The sequence below is a fragment of the Cervus canadensis genome, chromosome 30 (assembly GCF_019320065.1).
Source record: "Cervus canadensis isolate Bull #8, Minnesota chromosome 30, ASM1932006v1, whole genome shotgun sequence".
NCBI lineage: Eukaryota > Metazoa > Chordata > Mammalia > Artiodactyla > Cervidae > Cervus > Cervus canadensis.
Window position 1 is genome coordinate 17,583,753 of NC_057415.1, and position 19,214 is coordinate 17,602,966.

Sequence of the window (19,214 nt, forward strand, 5' to 3'; positions counted from 1 at the left end):
CCTCAGTTTTCAATCCCTGTGTAACGGAGCCTCAAATGTAGCAGCATAAAACTGTAGTTTCTTGTTATTACAGCTTGGGATTCCAGGACTGCTGGGCTCTGCTGGCCAGTGCTCACAGCAGCTCCTCCCATGTGCTTGTGGTCAGCTGGATTGCTGCCAGGTGTCCCCAGAGACCCACGAAGTGGTGACCACCTCGAGTGGCCAGGCCTCCTCACATCACGGCAGCTGGTTTCCACAGTGAAAGTCCCAAGTGCAAACCTTACCTTTCAGGGCCTCCGAAATCACCCTCGGTCACTACTTCTGTGTTTCATTCAGTGAGGGGAGGTACTTGGACTCCACTTCTCTCCTGAACCAGTTGAAATCCGACTTCCAGCCTTCTGAGATTTGGGGTGTGATCTCTCTGGCCATTGAGGAACCTCACTGGTGTTTGCTCTCTGAACTTTACTGCTTCCTGGAGGCCCTGCAGTCACGCTGAGGATGTAAGGAGAAGAGCCTGACGAAGAAGAGCTGGTGGTCTTGAAAGAGCCTGTGCTACCCTGAAGCCACGTTCGTCATGGTTTCCGTCACTAACAAATATGTCTTGATACAGATTACACGGGGCAGTCCATCTGTCCTGCCTCCAGCAGGGGGCACTTGGGTGGTTCCACATTTTCAGCTGCTACATTGGTGCCAACATCCTTTCTGATCTGGGATGCTATTCCATCAAGTGGCTTCCAGTGAGGAATTCTGAGACCAGAAGGTGTGTGTGGTTCTCCAGTGAGGAGAACATCATGCAGGGGGCACTGGGGGGCAAGCCCAAACCCAACCCTCAACCAGATAGTGCAGCATTCATGCTATGGAGTCCGTGGTAGACTCAGGCCCTCTCCAGCTTTTCTGGGAGGGGCAAAGTAGTCTCCCTCAGCTGTGTGCCTCCAAGGGTCCTGTGGGCTCAACTTTGTGGGGCCAGGCAGGCGTGGAAGGTCCGCCCTGATCCTGCAGAGTGTGATGTCAGGGCACATGGATGCCCTGACACCACAGGCCCCTCATGGGGGGCTTCAGCAGCTCTGCGCAAGGCTCCGAGTTCAGTCACAAATGCTAACTCCACCAGACCTTCTCCATGTCCTTAGAGTGAGGTGGTGAGAAGCTGCCATGAGGGTTTGAGGGGGTGCCTTCAACAGGAAGTGGGTGCTTTGTCCCTGGTGCCTGGACCTTGGGCTACTGGAGCAGAAGACAGGAGGGATGGGGTGAAGTGGAGCCAGGAGGATGGCGCCACCCTGCTCCAGCTCCCAACAGCTGAGAGTTACAGGAATAGGTGTCCAGAGGGCCACAGGGTGCTGCAGGGGTGGGAAGGAAGTGACGTGGTGCCCAGCTGGAGAGAGTGCTGGCTGAACCTCAGAGTCATTGCTCAGGAGAGCTAGAGGGACATGAGGCCTCTGGGGTGCAGCACGCTGGGCCCTGACCTGTCTACACCAAGGCCAGGAGTCTTAGCTGGATTAGGATACAAGCTTGCTAAGGAGCAGGAAGAGAGCAACATCCTTTCACAGGCGTTTTAGAACAGAGGCCCTTACTCAGCACCAGAGGAGAAGTGGAAGGGGGAGCCAGCCCCAAATCTCCCCTAAAACCAATTCCACATTTTAATGGGAAGAAAGAGGAGTGAACACCTTTTCTTGCTTACCAGGCTTAACCCCCCATGGACAGCCCTTAGTACCTGCTGTCCCTTCTGCCTGCAATACTGCCCTTATAGGCCACATGGCCCACTGCCACACTTGCCTTCTTGGCTCAAGAAACATTAACCACTTTTTATATCAGCATAGGTGAGACTATGCTGCTGAAACCGACAGCCTCTGGTTCAGTCAGCTCGGGAAGCTCTAACAAATACCACAGAATGGGTAGTTTAAACAATAGAGATTTATATCACACAGTCCTGGAGGTGAGAACTAAGTGCTGGCTGATTTGTTTTCTGTTAGGGGCTCTCTTAGTGGCTTGCAGGTGGCCGCCTTCTTGCTGTGTCCTCACGTGGCCTTGGAGCGTGTCCAGAGAGAGGGAGAGAGTGCTTTCTGATGTCTCTTCCTAGGACACTCGTCCTATGGGGTCAGAACCACAACGTTAAGACCTCGTTTTACCCTAGTTCAGTTCAGTCGCTCAGTCGTGTCCAACTCTTTGTGACCCCATGAAGCACAACACGCCAGGCCTCCCTGTCCATCCCAACTGCTGGAGTCTACCCAAACCCATGTCCATTGAGTCAGTGATGCCATCCAACCATCTCATCCTCTGTCAGCCCCTTCTCCTCCTGCCCTCAATCTTTCCCAACATCAGGGTCTTTTCAAATAAGTCAGCTCTTCACATCAGGTGGCCAAAGTACTGGAGTTTCAGCTTCAACATCAGTCCTTCCAATGAACACCCAGGACTGACTCCTTTAGGATGGACTGGTTGGATATCCTTGCAGTCCAAGGGACTCTCAAGAGTCTTCTCCAACACCACAGTTCAAAAGCATCAGTTCTTCAGTGCTCAGCTTTCTTTATAGTCCAACTCACATCCATACATGACTACTAGAAAAACCATAGTCTTGACTAGACAGACTTTTGTTGGCAAAGTAATGTCTCTGCTTTTTAATATGCTGTCTAGGTTGGTCATAACTTTCTTTCCAAGGAGTAAGTGTCTTTTAATTTCATGGCTGAAATCACCATCTGCAGTGATTTTGGAGCCCCCAAAAATAAAGTAAGCCACTGTTTCCACTGTTTCCCCATCTATTTGCCATGAAGTGATGGGACAAGATGCCATGATCTTAGTTTTCTGAATGTTGAGCTTTAAGCCAACTTTTTCACTCTCCTCTTTCACTTTCATCAAGAGGCTCTATAGTTCTTCATTTTCTGCCATAAGGGTGATGTCATCTGCATATCTGAGGTTATTGATTTCTCCCGGCAGTCTTGATTCCAGCTTGTGCTTCCTCCAGCCCAGCATTTCTCATGATGTACTCTGCATATAAGTTAAATAAGCAGGGTGACAATATACATCCTTGACATACTCCTTTTCCTATTTGGAACAAGTTTGTTGTCCCATGTCCAGTTCTAACCATTGCTTCCTGACCTGCATACAGATTTTTCAAGAGGCAGGTCAGGTGGTCTGGTATTCCCATCTCTTGAAGAATTTTCCACAGTTCATTGTGATCCACACAGTCAAAGGCTTTGGCATAGTCAATAAAGCAGAAATAGATGTTTTTCTGGAACTCTCTTGCTTTTTTGATGATCCAGTGGATGTTGCCAATTTGATCTCTGGTTCCTCTGCTTTTTCTAAATCCAGCTTGAACATCTGGAAGTTCACGGTTCACGTATTGCTGAAACCTGGCTTGGGGAATTTTGAGCATCACTTTACTAGCATGTGAGATGAGTGCAATTATATTGTTTTACCTAAGCACTTCCTTAAAGGCCCACCTCTGACACATAACCACAGTGGGAATTAGGGCTTCAGTATATGAATTGAAGAGAATAAACACTCAGTTCATAACAACCCCCTAAGTCTCAGGGGCTCAAACAGCATCATTTACTCCTTGCTCAGATGTGTGTCCAGTTCAATCAGCAGGGGCTCTGCTCAGCGGAGTTGTCAGGTCCTCACCTAGTGGAGCAGCCCTATCCAACTTCCACCTCCACAATCTCCAGAAACAAGAAGGGACGCTGGAGCCTCTTTCACCAGCAGTGGAGGGGACACATCTCACTTCTGTGTAGGACATGTCAACCAGACTGACCTCAGGGCCCAGCAGGGTGACTCTCCGGGGTGAGCAGAAGGAGAGGGAGCAGGTACAGACAAGAGTCCCACCAGGGCTACCATGTCATCCTGCATCAGCTCTTTAACATTTGGTGCTGACGAGATCCACGGTTTTCAGTCGCTGTGACAGCTACTTTATCAGAGAAACGCCAGCCAGCCCTAAAGACTGGAGCAGCACCAGAAGTAGCTGTGAAGAATCAGGCTGTGATGACCCAAGGGAGACTTCATTCCCCATCAGTTGGGGGAAAAAAACAAAACAAAACTGTGCCTCATATTGATTCCTCAACAATTTGGTTAGCTGTGTGTCACATTTATGCACTGCTGGATAGTGAGTCATCCCAAAACTCGGTGGCTGTAAACCGCAGCCGCCAAGTTGTCATCTCTCTTAGTGCTGTGGGTTTTTGCAGACGTGCCTCCCCCACTGCTGCAGTTAGCAGAATCCAGGCCTGAGATCTCCTAGATGTGTTCACTCACTCAGTTTAGTTGACCCTAGTTGTTTGGGACCTCAGTTGGGACTCTGGGTAGAAACACCGCACATAGCCTGAGTATTCTTTAGGGGTGGGGGCTGGGATTCAAGGGTAGTTGTCCCAGAAGTGGGAAGTGGGGGGCTGTTGGTTTCCTATGGCCTGGGCCCAGACTATTGCCAAGCAGTCCTGAGGCAGGAGATAGATGGGCTCCAGGATAGGTATTTATAACTGGCCTCCTATTCACACCTCCTGGGGTGAGAAGAAGTTGAGTTCCGGGTAGAATATTCATAACCAGCCCCCTGTTTACATTTGCTGAAGCAAGAGACAAATGGGCTCCAGGATGACATATTTATCACTGGATTCCTGCCTATATTTTGAGATCTATACCTCAATATAAAAACCAGCACAGGAATAGAGTAAATAACCAGACATTGGGCATTTTTATGGCAGGGATAGTGGGACTAAGCCCTCTTAAAAGATCAGGACATCATATATTTCCCATACTTGGGGCAAGGGAGACATTTCACAAACAGAAAGCCTCCTGGGGGTCAAAAGGAGGGGGCATCACCCCATAATATGTGATGCTAATATGTGGATCACATAGACCACTAGGCTGGAACCCATCTTGGAAAAAAAGTTGCACATATATCTTGGGGAGGGTCCTAGGATTGGTCAGGTGTGGAAAAAGAAACCAGATAATTGGTTAAAGGTAAACAAAACCCGGAAGAACTGTCCTATAGAAATGACTTAACCACCTCTTTTCTGTGCTCCTCCTCACTAACAGGAATGCCCACACACTTTCTCTCTGGGTGTGTGTCTCCGCCTTGCTTCTATTTTAACGAAACAGTTTCTCTACCTGCTCTCTCACTTGTTGTGCTATGTCTCTAAATAAACTTTTTGTCTGCATTTACAGTTCTTGCTTCACTGAGAAATGCAGTTTTCACCGGGGGCAAAGATCCAGGGAAAAATAGCTTCTAGCCTCTGGCCCTTGGTGGCTAGGATTCCTGGTTTTCATCCAGACTACCCAGGTTCAATTCTTGGGCGTGGAATTCAGATCTCACTTCGAGCCACCGTTCACTGCTACATGGCCGGGATCATCCTGACATTTAGATATGTTCACACTTCTTGAATTCAGTGTGCCAAGGAACTGTCCCATCTACCCTTCTACCTCTCTCCATCTTCTTCCCCAGGCCAAAATCCCTGGCTCCACTTTCTCTCAGACCCCATATCCAATCCTACAGCAGTCCTTTTGCTTCAACCTCAAAATTTAACTGGAACACACCCCATCTCCCTACCTCCACAACCACTACTTTGGTTCCAGCCTCCTCCTCCTCTCACCTGGACCATTACAGTAGCATCCTCCTGGCCACCCCTTGGTCTGCCTTCCTCCCTTGCCTTCCTGCCAAGCCCCATCATCCGCCCCCAGGGTCAGTTCCCATATAATTACAAGAGGGTTACTTTGCTTTTTAAATTTTTAATTGTGGTAAAAGATGCAGAACATAAAGTTTACCCTCTAAACCATTTTTAAGTGTAAAGTTCAGTAGTGTGACGCACATTCGCATTGTTATGCTGCTGTCAACACCATCCATACCCAGAACTCTTCATCTTCCCAAACAGAAACTCTGTTCCCGTTAAACACCAACTCCCCCTTCGCCTCCCTCAACCCCTGGCACCCACAGTTCTCCTCTATGTCTTTATGAGTTTGACTACTCTAGGGACCCCACATAAGTTTAATCACACATTATTTGTCCTTTTGTGACTAGCTTATTTTGAAGTAGGAGGTAGATGGGTCTCCCGGCTGAGCAGCTGGAGTTTGTAAAGTAGAACAAATTGGAGCTTTGTTTGCCCTAGAAACTCTAGTAAAAGTGTTAGTAGCTCAGTCATGACTGACTCTTTGCAACCCCATGGACTGTAGCCCATCAAGCTCCTTGGTCCATGGAATTCTCTAGGCATGAATACTGGAGTGCATTGGCTTTCCCTTCTCCAGAGGACAAAGCTAATGGCAAGAGCTGGGCTCTGCTAAAGAGATAAGATGACCACATGAGGTCAAGAAAACCTCCCCGAATGAATGTGCACCGGGAAGATCCTTGGGGGTTAAAAGAGAGGAGGCATTATCCCACAGTTCAGTTCAGTTCAGTCACTCAGTCATGTCCAACTTTTTGCGACTCCATGAACCACAGCATGCCAGGCCTCCCTGTCCATCACCAACTCCCAGAGTCCACCCAAACCCATGTCCATTGAGTTGGTGATGCCATCCAACCATCTCATCCTCTGTCGGCCCCTTCTCCTCCTGCCCTCAATCTTTCCAAGCATCAGGGTCTTTTCATATAAGTCAACTCTTCGCATCAGGTGGCCAAAGTACTGGAGTTTCAGCTTCAACATCAGTCCTTCCAATGAACACCCAGGACTGATCTCCTTTAGGATGGACTGGTTGGATCTCCTTGCAGTCCAAGGGACTCTCAAGAGTCTTCTCCAACACCACAGTTCAAAAGCATCAATTCTTCGGCGCTCAGCTTTCTTCACAGTCCAACTCTCACATCCATACATGACCACTGGAAAAACCATAGCCTTGACTAGATGGACCTTTGTTGACAAAGTAATGTCTCTGCCTTTTAATATGCTGTCTAGGTTGGTCATAATTTTCTTTCCAAGGAGTAAGCATCTTTTAATTTCATGGCTGAAATCACCATCTGCAGTGATTTTGGAGCCCCCAAAAATTAAGTAAGCCACTGTTTCCCTATCTATCTGCCATGAAGTGATAGGATGCCATGATCTTAGTTTTTTGAATGTTGAGCTTTAAGCCAACTTTTTCACTCTCCTCTTTCACTTTCATCAAGAGGCTCTTTAGTTCTTCACTTTCTGCCATAAGGGTGGCGTCATCTGCATATCTGAGGTTATTGATATTTCTCCTGGCAATCTTCATTCCAGCTTGTGCTTCCTCCAGCCCAGCATTTCTCATGATGTACTCCACATAAAAGTTGAATAAGCAGGGTGACAATATACAGCCTTGACATACTCCTTTTCCTATTTGGAACAAGTCTGTTCCATGTCCAGTTCTAACTGTTTCTTCCTGACCTGCATACAGGTTTCTCAAGAGGTAGGTCAGGTGGTCTGGCATTCCCATCTGTTGAAGAATTTTCCACAGTTTATTGTGATCCATGCAGTCAAAGGCTTTGGCATAGTCAATAAAGCAGAAATAGATGTTTTTCTGGAACTCTCTTGCTTCTTCGATGATCCAGTGGATGTTGCCAATTTGATCTCTGGTTCCTCTGCCTTTTCTAAAACCAGCTTGAACATCTGGAAGTTCATGGTTCACGTATTGCTGAAGACTGGCTTGGAGAATTTTGAGCATTACTTTACTAGCATGTGAGATGAGTGCAATAGTATGGTAGTTTGAGCATTCTTTGGCATTGCCTTTATTTGGGATTGGAATGAAAACTGACCTTTTCCAGTCCTGTGGCCACTGCTGAGTTTTCCAAATTTGCTGACATATTGAGTGCAGCACTTTCACAGCATCATCTTTGAGGATTTGAAATAGCTCAACTGGAATTCCATCACCTCCACTAGCTTGGTTCGTAGGCCCACTTGACTTCACGTTCCAGGATGTCTGGCTCTAGGTGAGTGATCACACCATGGTGATTATCTGGGTCGTGAAGATCTTTTTTGTACAGTTCTGTGTATTCTTGCCACCTCTTCTTAATATCTTCTGCTTCTGTTAGGTTCATACCATTTATGTCCTTTATTGAGCCCATCTTTGCATGAAATGTTCCCTTGGTATCTCTAATTTTCTTGAACAGATCTCTAGTCTTTCCCATTCTATTGTTTTCCTCTATTTCTTTGCATTTATCACTGAGGAAGGCTTCCTTATCTCTCCTTGCTATTCTGGTCATAGCAAACACCTTCTTCCAACAACACAAAAGAAGACTCTACACATGGACATCACCAGATGGTCAACACCAAAATCAGATTGATTATATTCTTTGCAGCCAAAGATGGAGAAGTTCTACACAGTCTGCAAAAACAAGACCGGGAGCTGACTGTGGCTCAGATCATGAACTCCTTATTGCCAAATTCAGATTTAAATTGAAGAAAGTGGGGAAAACCACTAGACCATTCAGGTATGACCTAAATCAAATCCCTTATGACTATACAGTGGAAGTGAGAAATAGATTTAAGGGACTAGATTTGATAGACAGAGTGCCTGATGAACTATGGACGGAGGTTTGTGACACTGTACAGGAGACAGGAATCAAGGCCCTCTACAGGAAAAAGAAATGCAAAAAGGCAAAATGGCTGTCTGAGGAGGCCTTACAAATAGCTGTGAAAAGAAGAGAAGTGAAAAGCAAAGGAGAAAAGGAAAGATATCCTACAGTAGGTGTTGTGAAACCTCCCTTTAGCCTTTGCGCGAGAATCCATCTTGGCAAAAAGATGTGCGTGCATAACAGGGAGGGTTCTAAGAAAGGTCAGATATGGGAAAAGAGTTGAGATAGTTGGTCAGAGGAGAACAAAGACTAGGAAGGACTGTCCTATATATTGATTTAACCACCTCTAACCACAGCCTTTGACTGTGGATCACAACAAACTGTGGAGAATTCTTCAAAAGATAAGAATACCAGACCACCTTACCTGCCTCCTGAGAAACCTGTATGCAGGTCAAGAGGCAACAGTTAGAACCAGACATGGAACAACGGACTGGTTCAAAACTGGGAAAGGAGTACATCAAGGCAGTATATTGTCACCCTGGCTTATTTAACTTCTATGCAGAGTACATCATGTGAAATGCTGGGGTGGATGAATCACAAGCTGGAATCAAGATTGGTGGGAGAAATAACAATGACCTCAGATATGCAGATGATATCATCCTAATGGCAGAAAGTGAAGAGGAACTAAAGAGCTTCTTGATGAAAGTGAAAGAGGAGAGTGAGAAAGCTGGCTTGAAACTCAACATTCAAAAAACTAGGTCATGGCATCTGGTCCCATCACTTCATGGAAAATAAATGGGGGAAAAATGGAAACAGTAGCAGGTTTTATTTACTTGGGCTTCAAAATTACTGTCGATGGTGACTGCAGTCATGAAATTAAAAGATGCTTGCTTCCTGAAAGAAAAGCTATGACAAACCTAGACAGCATATTAAAAAGCAGAGATATCATTTTGCGGACAAAGGTCCGTATTGATGGTTTAGTTGCTAAGTTGTGTCCACCTCTTGCAATTCCATGAACTGTAGCCCATCAGGCTCCTCTGTCCATGGGATTTTCCAGGCAAGAATATTAGAGTGGGTTACTATTTTCTTCTCCAGGGATCTTCCCTACCCAGGGATTAAACTCGGGTCTCCTGCACTGCAGGCAGATTCTTTATCCACTGAGCTACCAAAGCTATGGTTTTTCTAGTAGCCCTGTTAGAGTTGGACCATGAACCAAGGCTGAGCACTGAAGAATCAATGCTTTTGAACTGTGGTGCTGGAGAAGACTCTTGAGAGTCCCTAGGACAGCAAGGAGATCAAATCAGTCAATCTGAAAGGAAATCAACCCTGAATATTCATTGTAAGGACCGATGCTGAAGCTCCAATATTTTGGCCACCTGATGTGATGAACTGACTCGTTGGAAAGACCCTGATGCTGGGAAAGATTGAGGGCAGGAGGAGAAGGGGACAGCAGAGGATGAGATGGTTGGGTGGCATCACTGACTCAATGGACATGAGTTTGAACAAATTCTGGGAGATAGTGAAGGACAGGGAAGCCTGGCGTGCTGCAGTCCATGGGGTCTCCAAGAGTTGGATATTACTTAGTGACTCAACAACAACAACAGTTACAATGTTGGTCCCCCTGGCAGCCAACCTCCATCCTTCAGTAACTAGGGGCTTTCCAGAAGTTACCTGAATATAACAATATAAAATATTTAAAAAAAAAAAAAAAATCTTGGGAGCAAGAGAAACCAAGCAGGACCAACCAAGCAGGACCCTGTGGGGCTCCTGGGCACATAAGTCTTTCTGTATCCCTCATTTCTTGCTTAGAAGAAAATAGGCTTCATTCAGCCTCCATGACATTCTCTGCATTCCAAAGGGCAGATTCAAAGCATTGCTAATCAGGGAAGGGAGGGATTGTGGAGATAAGGGAGGACCAGTCAAGAACCAATGATCCTGGTTCCCTCTCAGTGGATATACACAATATGTATGAGCTGCTTTGCAGATACTGAAACCTCCACCAAGTGGGAGATGTTAACTCTGTACTGCCCACAAGCACATAGACTTGTGGTTAAACTGGTTAGAACCAGAAGGTTAAGAATGCTGACTTCCAGTTGAGTCACTGCCAACCAATCAGAAGAATGTCCATGAACTGATCCTGCTCTCCTCTTTGAACCATTACTGTAAGACTCTCTGTCCCCTCCAGATTGAGGCACAGTTTTGAGGGCATTAGCTTGCTGTGGCCCCTTTTGCCTGGCAAAGTAATAAAGCTATTCTTTTCTACTTCACCCAAAACTCTGTTTCTGATATTCAGTTCAGTACCAGGATACAGAGGCTGAATTTTGGCTACACAACCACTTGGGAAATTTCAAAGGTTTTTAGAAACTCTGTGCGGGGAACCAGAATGAAAATCAAATATATATTTCTCATTATAAATTGTAATATCACTCTTAGCATAATGTCTTTAAGGTTCATTTATGCTGTAGCATGTGTCAGAACCTCCTCCTTTTTAGGGCTGGATAGTACTCCCATCTTAGGTATATGCCATATTTGCTTATCTATTTATCCCTCAATGGACACTTGGGTTGGTTCCACCTTTTGGCTACAGTGAATAACACTGCTTTGAACAGCATTCAAAGTGTGCAAACATCTCTTTGAGACTCTTCGTTCAATACTTCTGTGTGTTGTTGTTAAGTCACTAAGTCATATCCAGCTCTTTGCCACCCCATGAACTGCAGTGTGCTAGTCTCCCCTGTCCTTCACCATCTCCCAGAGTTTGCTCAAACTCATATCTATTGAGTCAGTAGCCATCTCATCCTCTATTGTCCCCTTCTCCTCCTGCCTTCAATCTTTCCCATCATCAGGGTCTTTTCCAATGAGTCGGCTTTTGCGTGTGCAGGGGGTTATTTTTAAAACTTAAAAATCAGAGCAGATCTCCATTCTCCCCACCCTAGCTCATAATTCTCATACTGTCAGCTCTAAGCTAACCTGGCCTGCCTGACCCTATGTGATTGGCCTGTCACCACCTGACCTTCCCCTTCTGCTCAAAACAATCATCATCATTTAGTATCTCTCACAGTTTCAGGTGAGGCTTGGCGGGGTGGCTCTGTCTTGGATCTCTCTCTCTTTTTCTTTCTTTTTTAAAAAAATATTTATTTCACGGTGCCAGGTCTTAGTTGCAGCACATGGGATCTTCCATCTTTGTTGTGGCATTCAAACTTTTAGCTGTGGCATGTGGGATCTAGTTCCCTGACCAGGGATCAAACCTGGGCCCCCAGCATTGGGAGCATGGAGTCAAGACATTGAACCACCAGGGAAGTCCTTCTGGATCTCTCTTGAGGCTGCAGGCCTTCACCTGAAGTCTTAACTGGAGCCAGGAACTTCCTCATGGTGAGGCAGGAGATAGAAGGACTCCAGGTTAGACATTTACAACTGGCCTCCTGTTTGCATTTCATGGGGCATGACGAGGTGGGCTTCAGGCTGGATACGTAAAACTGTTAGCATTTCCTGAGACGAGACAGATGGGCTCCAGTTAAGACATTAACAATCAGCCTCCCGTTCCCCCTCCGAAATGGAAGTAACAATATAAACAGGGTAAATAGCCGGTCTTTGTCTTTTGTAAACCCTTTAAGGTAATAGTCATAGCAAGGAGAAAGAGGAGCAAAATCCTGTTTGAGATCTCTGCTCCCCCTTTTTGAGACAAGGGAGACACTACACATGCACAGAAAGACTCCTTGGGGGTCAAAAGTCAGGGGATAAGGCCAGGCCATAATGAATCTTGCTCCTTCCAGAAGCCTTTGCTTTGAGACCCATCTTGGCTGAGAGGCGTGTGCTCACCCAGGGAGGGTCCCAGTGTAGGTCAGGTAGTTGACCTGAAGGAAGACAAAAACCTGGAAGAACTGACCTATATAAATGACATCTGCCTCTTTACTCTGCTCCTCCTCACTAGGGAGGAGACCCACACCCTCTCTCTCTCTTTCATCTCTGCCTTGCTTCTATCTTAACCAAACAAACTGTTTCTCTATGTGCTCTCCCACTTGTTTCGCTATGTCTCAAATAATTAACTTTGTACCAACACTTACAGTTTTTGCCTCTGTGATAAAAGTTTTTTTTTTTTTTTTTTTCCCACCAGGTTCAAAGAGCCAGGGAAAAATAGCTTCTAGCCTCTAGCCCTTGCTGGTCTGATGGCTAGGATTCCTGGTTTTCATTCAGGCTACCTGGGTTCAATTCCCAGGCAGGGAATTAAGATCTTGCTTCACACCACCACTTACTGCTGCCTTGCTGAGAGCAATGGCAAGCTGATGCGGGCTGTTGTCTGGGGTCCCAACACCTCAGCACACTCCTCAGCACTGCTTGCTCATCCTCATGACATGGTAGCTGTCTCCCCTAGAGAGAGTGATCCAAGAGAGAAAGGCAGAAACCACAATCCAGAAACCACAATCCCCCTTCATGATCCAAGCCCCAGAAGTCATCATGATTTCAGCCATGTTTCACCAGTCATAAAGATTGGTCTGATTTGCCGTGGAGGAGACTGCACAGGAATGTGACCCGGGATGGTGCAAGCAGCTCTTTCACCCCTTTTCCCTTTGTTCATCCCTGCTTTCCTCAGACCTTAACCATGAACATGAGATCGCTAGACAATGTTTAAGCTAGTTTCCTGATTTTTGCTTTACTGGATGTACACCATGTTTTGCCTAACCTGTTGACTCCTTCCCTTAATTAAAAGGAGTAAGAATGAAGATTTATGTATTAATAATTAAAGAATGACTGACTCTCTACCTTATCTTGCCCTTGGTACATTTGCAGGCGGACCATGGGCAAGAGAACATCTAGTTGCAGGGGGACCATGTGAACAAGACAGTATCCAAAGGAAGACCAGAAATCAGCAGATCCTCACTCAATGGAAAAATGACTAAGAATCCGACCTCCTACATTAATGATTAACTGAAATCGTTTCCCCTTTATTCCTTTAAAGATTGTCATGGCTGAGCACGATCTTTGGAGTTGGTCTCCAGACAAGAGTTCACCTTCTCCCCAGATTGTCAGCTCTTCTGAATGAAATACCTTTCCTTTCTATTGACTCTTGGTCCTCAATTATTGACTTTTGAGCAGTAAGCAGGTGATCCTGAGTTCAGTAGCAATAGGAGGGCCACCTTGGAGGCTGGCAGGCTCCCCAGGCAGCCTCTGTCTAGCCTCTTGCTCTTCACAACACTCAGCACCCACACTCAGATGTGTTTTGTTGCTCTTGGTGGAAGCTCCAGCAGGGCTCCTCTGCTCTCCCAGTGATAGCCTACCTCTTTTTTGGGCTTATCACAGGTGTTTAGGAGACATTTATTAAATAAATCAATGAGTAAATGAATGAATTGTGGCCCATATGCGAATGTGGAGGAGAATGTCCTTGCTCTGCCTCAGTGGTCAGGCCCTTCATGACCCGCCATACTCCTTCGCACGGTCAGCTCTAGCCAGGCAGGCTGCCCCTCGGCCCATGGGCACACTTCATTCCTCTTGCCTCAACCTGTGCGTGCCTCTTCTTTCAACTCATCTTTTTAGGCTCTAAGTGCATTTACAGAGCACCTGTTGTATGTCTGGCACTGTGACCAAGGTAGATGTGGCCCTGTCCTTGGGAACTGACATTCTAGTTGGGAGATGGGTAGCAGAAGGTGCCTGGGGGGCAGAATGGGGAGCCTATGGTGGTGCCCTGTGGTGAAATATTCCATGGCCTGGCCCACTGAAGGTCTGATCAGGAACTTGAATTTGTGCCAGTTGTACGCGTGGAACACAATGTTATTATGAATGAAATTGAGCAGCTCCTTAGGTGTTTCCTGTTTCTCTGATGATAGGAGTATTGACCTCTAGGGTTGATTTCTAGGAGTTCTTTATTAATTAGGGAGATGAGCCTTCTGTGAGAGGCCAATATTTCCCCATTTCTAGTCTGTTTTTTGACTTTGTAGACATGTTGGAGGGAAGGGCAGGCCTGAGATCAGGCGAGTGGCAAGTGCAGACACCATGTGGGATGAACTCTCCCTGCCTAATTTTAACTTGTATTTACTTTCTGATCAGATAAAGCATACCAGGATTACAAAATTCTAAGACAGCAAAAGTCAGAAGTGAAAGCCACGGCGGTTGGGGGTGAGGGGCACGGCCAGTGCATCCTGGACATTTAGGGACAGCTGGGGAGCAATGTCAGTTTGCACCAGTAAGTCCACACAGGGTGATCTGTTTCCATCTGCATATAAGACCCCCCCCAGTGTTCAGAGATGGAGGAAGGTCCCCAGGAGTCCTGCCCTCCCACCTTGGATGGCCCAACAACCTCTTACCCAAGTGCTCACTTTTTTTTTTGGCTTGTTTCTGAATTCTCTTTATTACTCTGACAGTTCACGCTACATGCAGCTATAATTTGTCATTATTCCATATCATACTGTTATCAATTTACCTTTTTTAGGAGAGGGTCATCAGAGGTTCTACTACATATATCACAGTAACATCTAGCAAAACTTACATATTAAGCAATGGAAGTTAACATTGGTTGAATGCCTTAACAATGACCAAATCTGCCTGTTTTTTTCCCATGGAAAAACTGTCTTATTTATTTGATTAAACAAAAATAAAATAAGCTCCAAGTACTCACTTTTGATTTGCATCATGCAGCATCTCAGTGGGGACAATGGGCAAGGAAGGAGACACTGCACCTGACTCCTGACTGGGCAAGGGAGTGCCCAGGGTCCACCCTTTGAGTGTCCACCGGCCACTCACAGGGTGGGATCTGCTGCCCTTGCTTGCCTGGAGCACCTATCCCAAGGGGCACAGGATCCATCTGCCAGGGAGTGGAGCCCCCATAGCAAATCCTGCACTTAGGAGACCCTGTCCTTGTACAGGGGCAAGGTCCAGAAATCTGCTGCTCTTGATCTCGAAGGGAGAGCAGTGAGCAGTCCTGAAGAGAGATCTTAGCTCCTTGTCCAGAGATTGAATCTGGCTAACCTGGGTGAAAACCAGGAACCCTAGCAATTTGACCACCAGGGGCTAGAGACTAGAAGCAAAGTGGCCCTGGTCCTTTCCCCTGTTTGAAAGCAAGCATGTTTCAAGGAGACAAAAACTGTAAAAAATAGGTACAAAGTATATTTTTAGAGACACAGTACAATGTATGGGAGAGCACACAGGAAAACAGTTTAAGTCAGAAGCAGGGCAGAGATACACGAACCCAAAGAGAAAAGGTATGAGTGTCCTTTTGGTGAGTCAGAAACGAGGCAGAGAGAGAGGGTATGGGGATCCTGAAAGAGGAAGAGTGCAGCAAAGAGGTGACGTACATCACCTACATAGGACAGTCCTTCCGGGTCTCTGCATGGGTGCTTAGTCACTTCAGTCGTGTCCAACTCTGCAATCTCATGGACTGTAGCCCGCCAGGCTCCTCTGTCCATGAGATTCTACAGGCAAGAATGCTGGAGTAGTTTGCCATTTCCTTCTTCAAGGGATCTTCCAGACCCAGGGACCGAACCCATGTCTTTTATGTCTCCTGCATTGGCAGGTGGGTTCTTCACCACTAGCACCACCTGGGAATGTTAATCACTTATATAGGACAATCCTACTTTTGGCCAATTATCTTGTTCCTTTCTTCACACCTAACTGGGACTTGGATCCTCCCCAAGATGCCTTGTGCAACTTTCTTCTAAGCTGGATCCCACTACAGAGGTTTATGGGTACATGTCCACACTTATAATGGGGTAGAGCCCCTCCCTTTTCAACTCCCAAGAACCCTTCCTGCACATGTGCAGAAGAGTCTTCCTTGACCTCAGGAGAGGGCACCTTATCTTTCTACTTCAGCGGAGCTCAGCTTTCACCACTAGTTTTGTCCTTGGAATGTCTGTGTGAGAACAACACTTGAATTTTACTTCACTTGACAAGTACCAGGTGTCCAGCCCAGAGGCCCATCTATCTCCTACCTCATTCTGAGCCTCAGTTTCTGCATCTGTCCCTCGGTGGCAGTGGCATAGAATGCTGGCCACCCAGGAAGGAGCCGAGCCTGGGAGCCCCCCTTCCCCACTGTGTCCCCTGTCCGTCTAGACCCCAGGCTTATGGCACTGACATTACTTCTGAAACTGAGCAGCGTCCTGTGAGGCTCCCAGGTCCACGGAGAGCCTTTTGGTCTGCCACTTTTTGTAGATAAGACTATAGGCTTCTCTGAGTTCCAAAGGGGAGATCTGAACAGTTGTTAATCAGGGAGGAGCACTTGAGACAAGATTAAAGGGACCAGAGAAGCTCATCAAGGTTAGGAGCCCAGACCACCTGAGATCCTTCACACACCCTAATCTTGTCAGCAACTTAACCCTTTGAAACTTTGCAGAAGAAAGAATGCACGACTGTTCCTACCTTGATCCTACTACTATCAAGTATCTCTGCCTGACTATAAGAGCTCTCCCTATCCCCCAAGGAGGGTGGCACAGTTCTTGAGGCACTAGCCTACTGTGTTCCCTCTTTGCAAAGAAATAAAGCCACTCTTTCTTTCTCCTCCATAACTCTGTCTCTGTATTTCTGTTCAGCATGGGTACACAGAGAGTCAAGATTTTTACATCACTCTTAGAAAGGAACGGAGAGAAGTAAATGCTAGGAGCCATTGACTTTTGAAAAACACACAGGACTCTCCTGGTGGTCCAGAGGTTAAGTATCTGCCTGCCAACATAGGGGACACGGGTTCCATCCATGGTTCAAGAAGATTCCACATGCCAAGGGGCAACTAAGTCCATGCTCCACAACTATTGAGCCTGTGCTCCAGAGCCCAAGAGCTGCAAATTCTGAGCCCTAATGCCACAGCTACTGAAGCCTGCAAGCCCTAGAACAGTGCTCTGGCACAAGAGGAGCCACTGCAATGAGAAGCCTGTGTACCGCAACTAGAGAGTAGCCCCTGCTCACCATAATGAGAGAAAGCCCTCTTGCAGCCAAAAATAAATAAATAAAAACATACAGTCTTAAAGTTGCCAGTTATGCTTTCTTTACTCAGAGACCTTAGTGAGGACTATAGGCTCTCAGCTCTGAGCAATTGTTCTGTGAATGAATAATGTTGCCTGCCATATCAGTAAACAAAAAGATGCTGTAGCCATCAGTCATTACCACTGCCCCTTACGGTGAGAACTGGGAACTCAGGATGCAGACAAATGAGCTGCCGCTCCCCCAAACCCTCAGCAACTGCAGCCACTCCCATCAATACCCAGTAAGGGGACTCAGAATGGGAAAGAAAAGGATCATGGCCATAGATAGCTATGGTGCATATAAAAGGGATGATTTCAATGAACCCAAACTCGTTCATCTTCCCATACAAAGAAAAGCGATAAATCCATCAACTTGAGATATCTGGTTTTCTTTACTAAACAGTAAACTTTTGATGTTTCAACTATCTGGTCTTCCTTGCAGAACTTCTATATATCCTGGCTCTTCCCTTACCTCTTTGGAGCAGTCCCTCAGAGCTATCTGAAAGGCTACCTCCCAGTATTGAAGTCCTTAGAAAAAGTTTGGCAGATAAAACAGAGCTCAGTTTTCAGTTGACTGTTTCAAAGTTAAGAAGGAACCAGGATACACAGGAATTTTGCTAAAAGAACAAAAAAAATCCACAAAGAAATTTTAAAAACCCATGCAGTTGAACATCGAAAGATTACCAATTACAAAAACAGACACTTCAAGTTAATGATCTTAGTGCTTTACTATCTTTGGGAAGATGCAAGAACGTGGGTTCATTGAAATTATTCCTTACATACACATCCCAACTGTCTGAGGCCAGCATCTTGTTTTTCTCCATCCTAAATCCCCCCCAAAGCGAGTGGTACAGAGGCAAATGGCTTAATAGTGGGTATCATTTACCTTTACTGGGATGGCAGGCAACATTTTTTGTCTGCAGAGTCATGACCCAGCAAGAATGATGCAGAGTAATGTGGGGGTCAGGCCAGTTCCCCTGGTGGGCAGGATGCCCTTCCCTCTGGGAGGACGGCGCCCTAGGACCTGGAGCAGGCCTGGACTTCCTCTATCACCCCCAGGTCATGTTATACAATCTTCCTGTCCAAAGTAGGTGCTGTCCCCCCCAGCTTAGGATAGGCCCTGCCTGGACTGCAAGGAGATCCAACCAGTCAATCCCAAAGGAAATCAGTCCTGAATCGTCATTGGAAGGACTGATGCTGAAGCTGAAACTCCAATACTCTGGCCACCTGATGCGAAGAACTGACTCTAGAAAAGACCCTGATGCTGGGAAAGATTGAAAGCCAGAGGAGAAGGGGCCGACAGAGGATGAGATGGTTGGATGGCGTCACTGATCTGATGGACTGAAGTTTGAGTAAGCTCTGGGAGTTGGTGATGGACAGGGAAGCCTGGCGCGCGGCAGTTCATGGGGTCGCAGAGTCCGACACGACTGAGCGACTGAACTGAACTGAAGCCCTCCAGTAAGCATCCTCCAGTTCCCTCATGGGAGAGGGGAACTCGGTGGTGGCGGGGCGGGGCGCGGTGCGGCGCGGCGCGCAGAAGCACCGCTGACTGTGTTGCGAATCTGGCCGGCCCGCCAGGCCAAGACAGGGCTGGACCAGGGCAGACCCAAGGTGGAGCCAGGCCTGGGAGGAGTGCGTGGGCTACAAACGAAGTTGAGTCAGAGTTGGGGTGAGGCTCGAGTGAGGGGAGGGGCTCAGGACTGCGCAGCGACGTAGCTAGCGCCGAGGGGGCGGAGCTAGAGTGGTGGCGGTGTTTAGAGTCGGGACTTGGCGGTGATTTAGCCCAGAGCAGCGGGGGCGGAGCTCAGTGAGGGGCGGAGCTGAGGGCACCTACTGTGGGCGGGAGAGAGGCGCAAGGCTTTTGG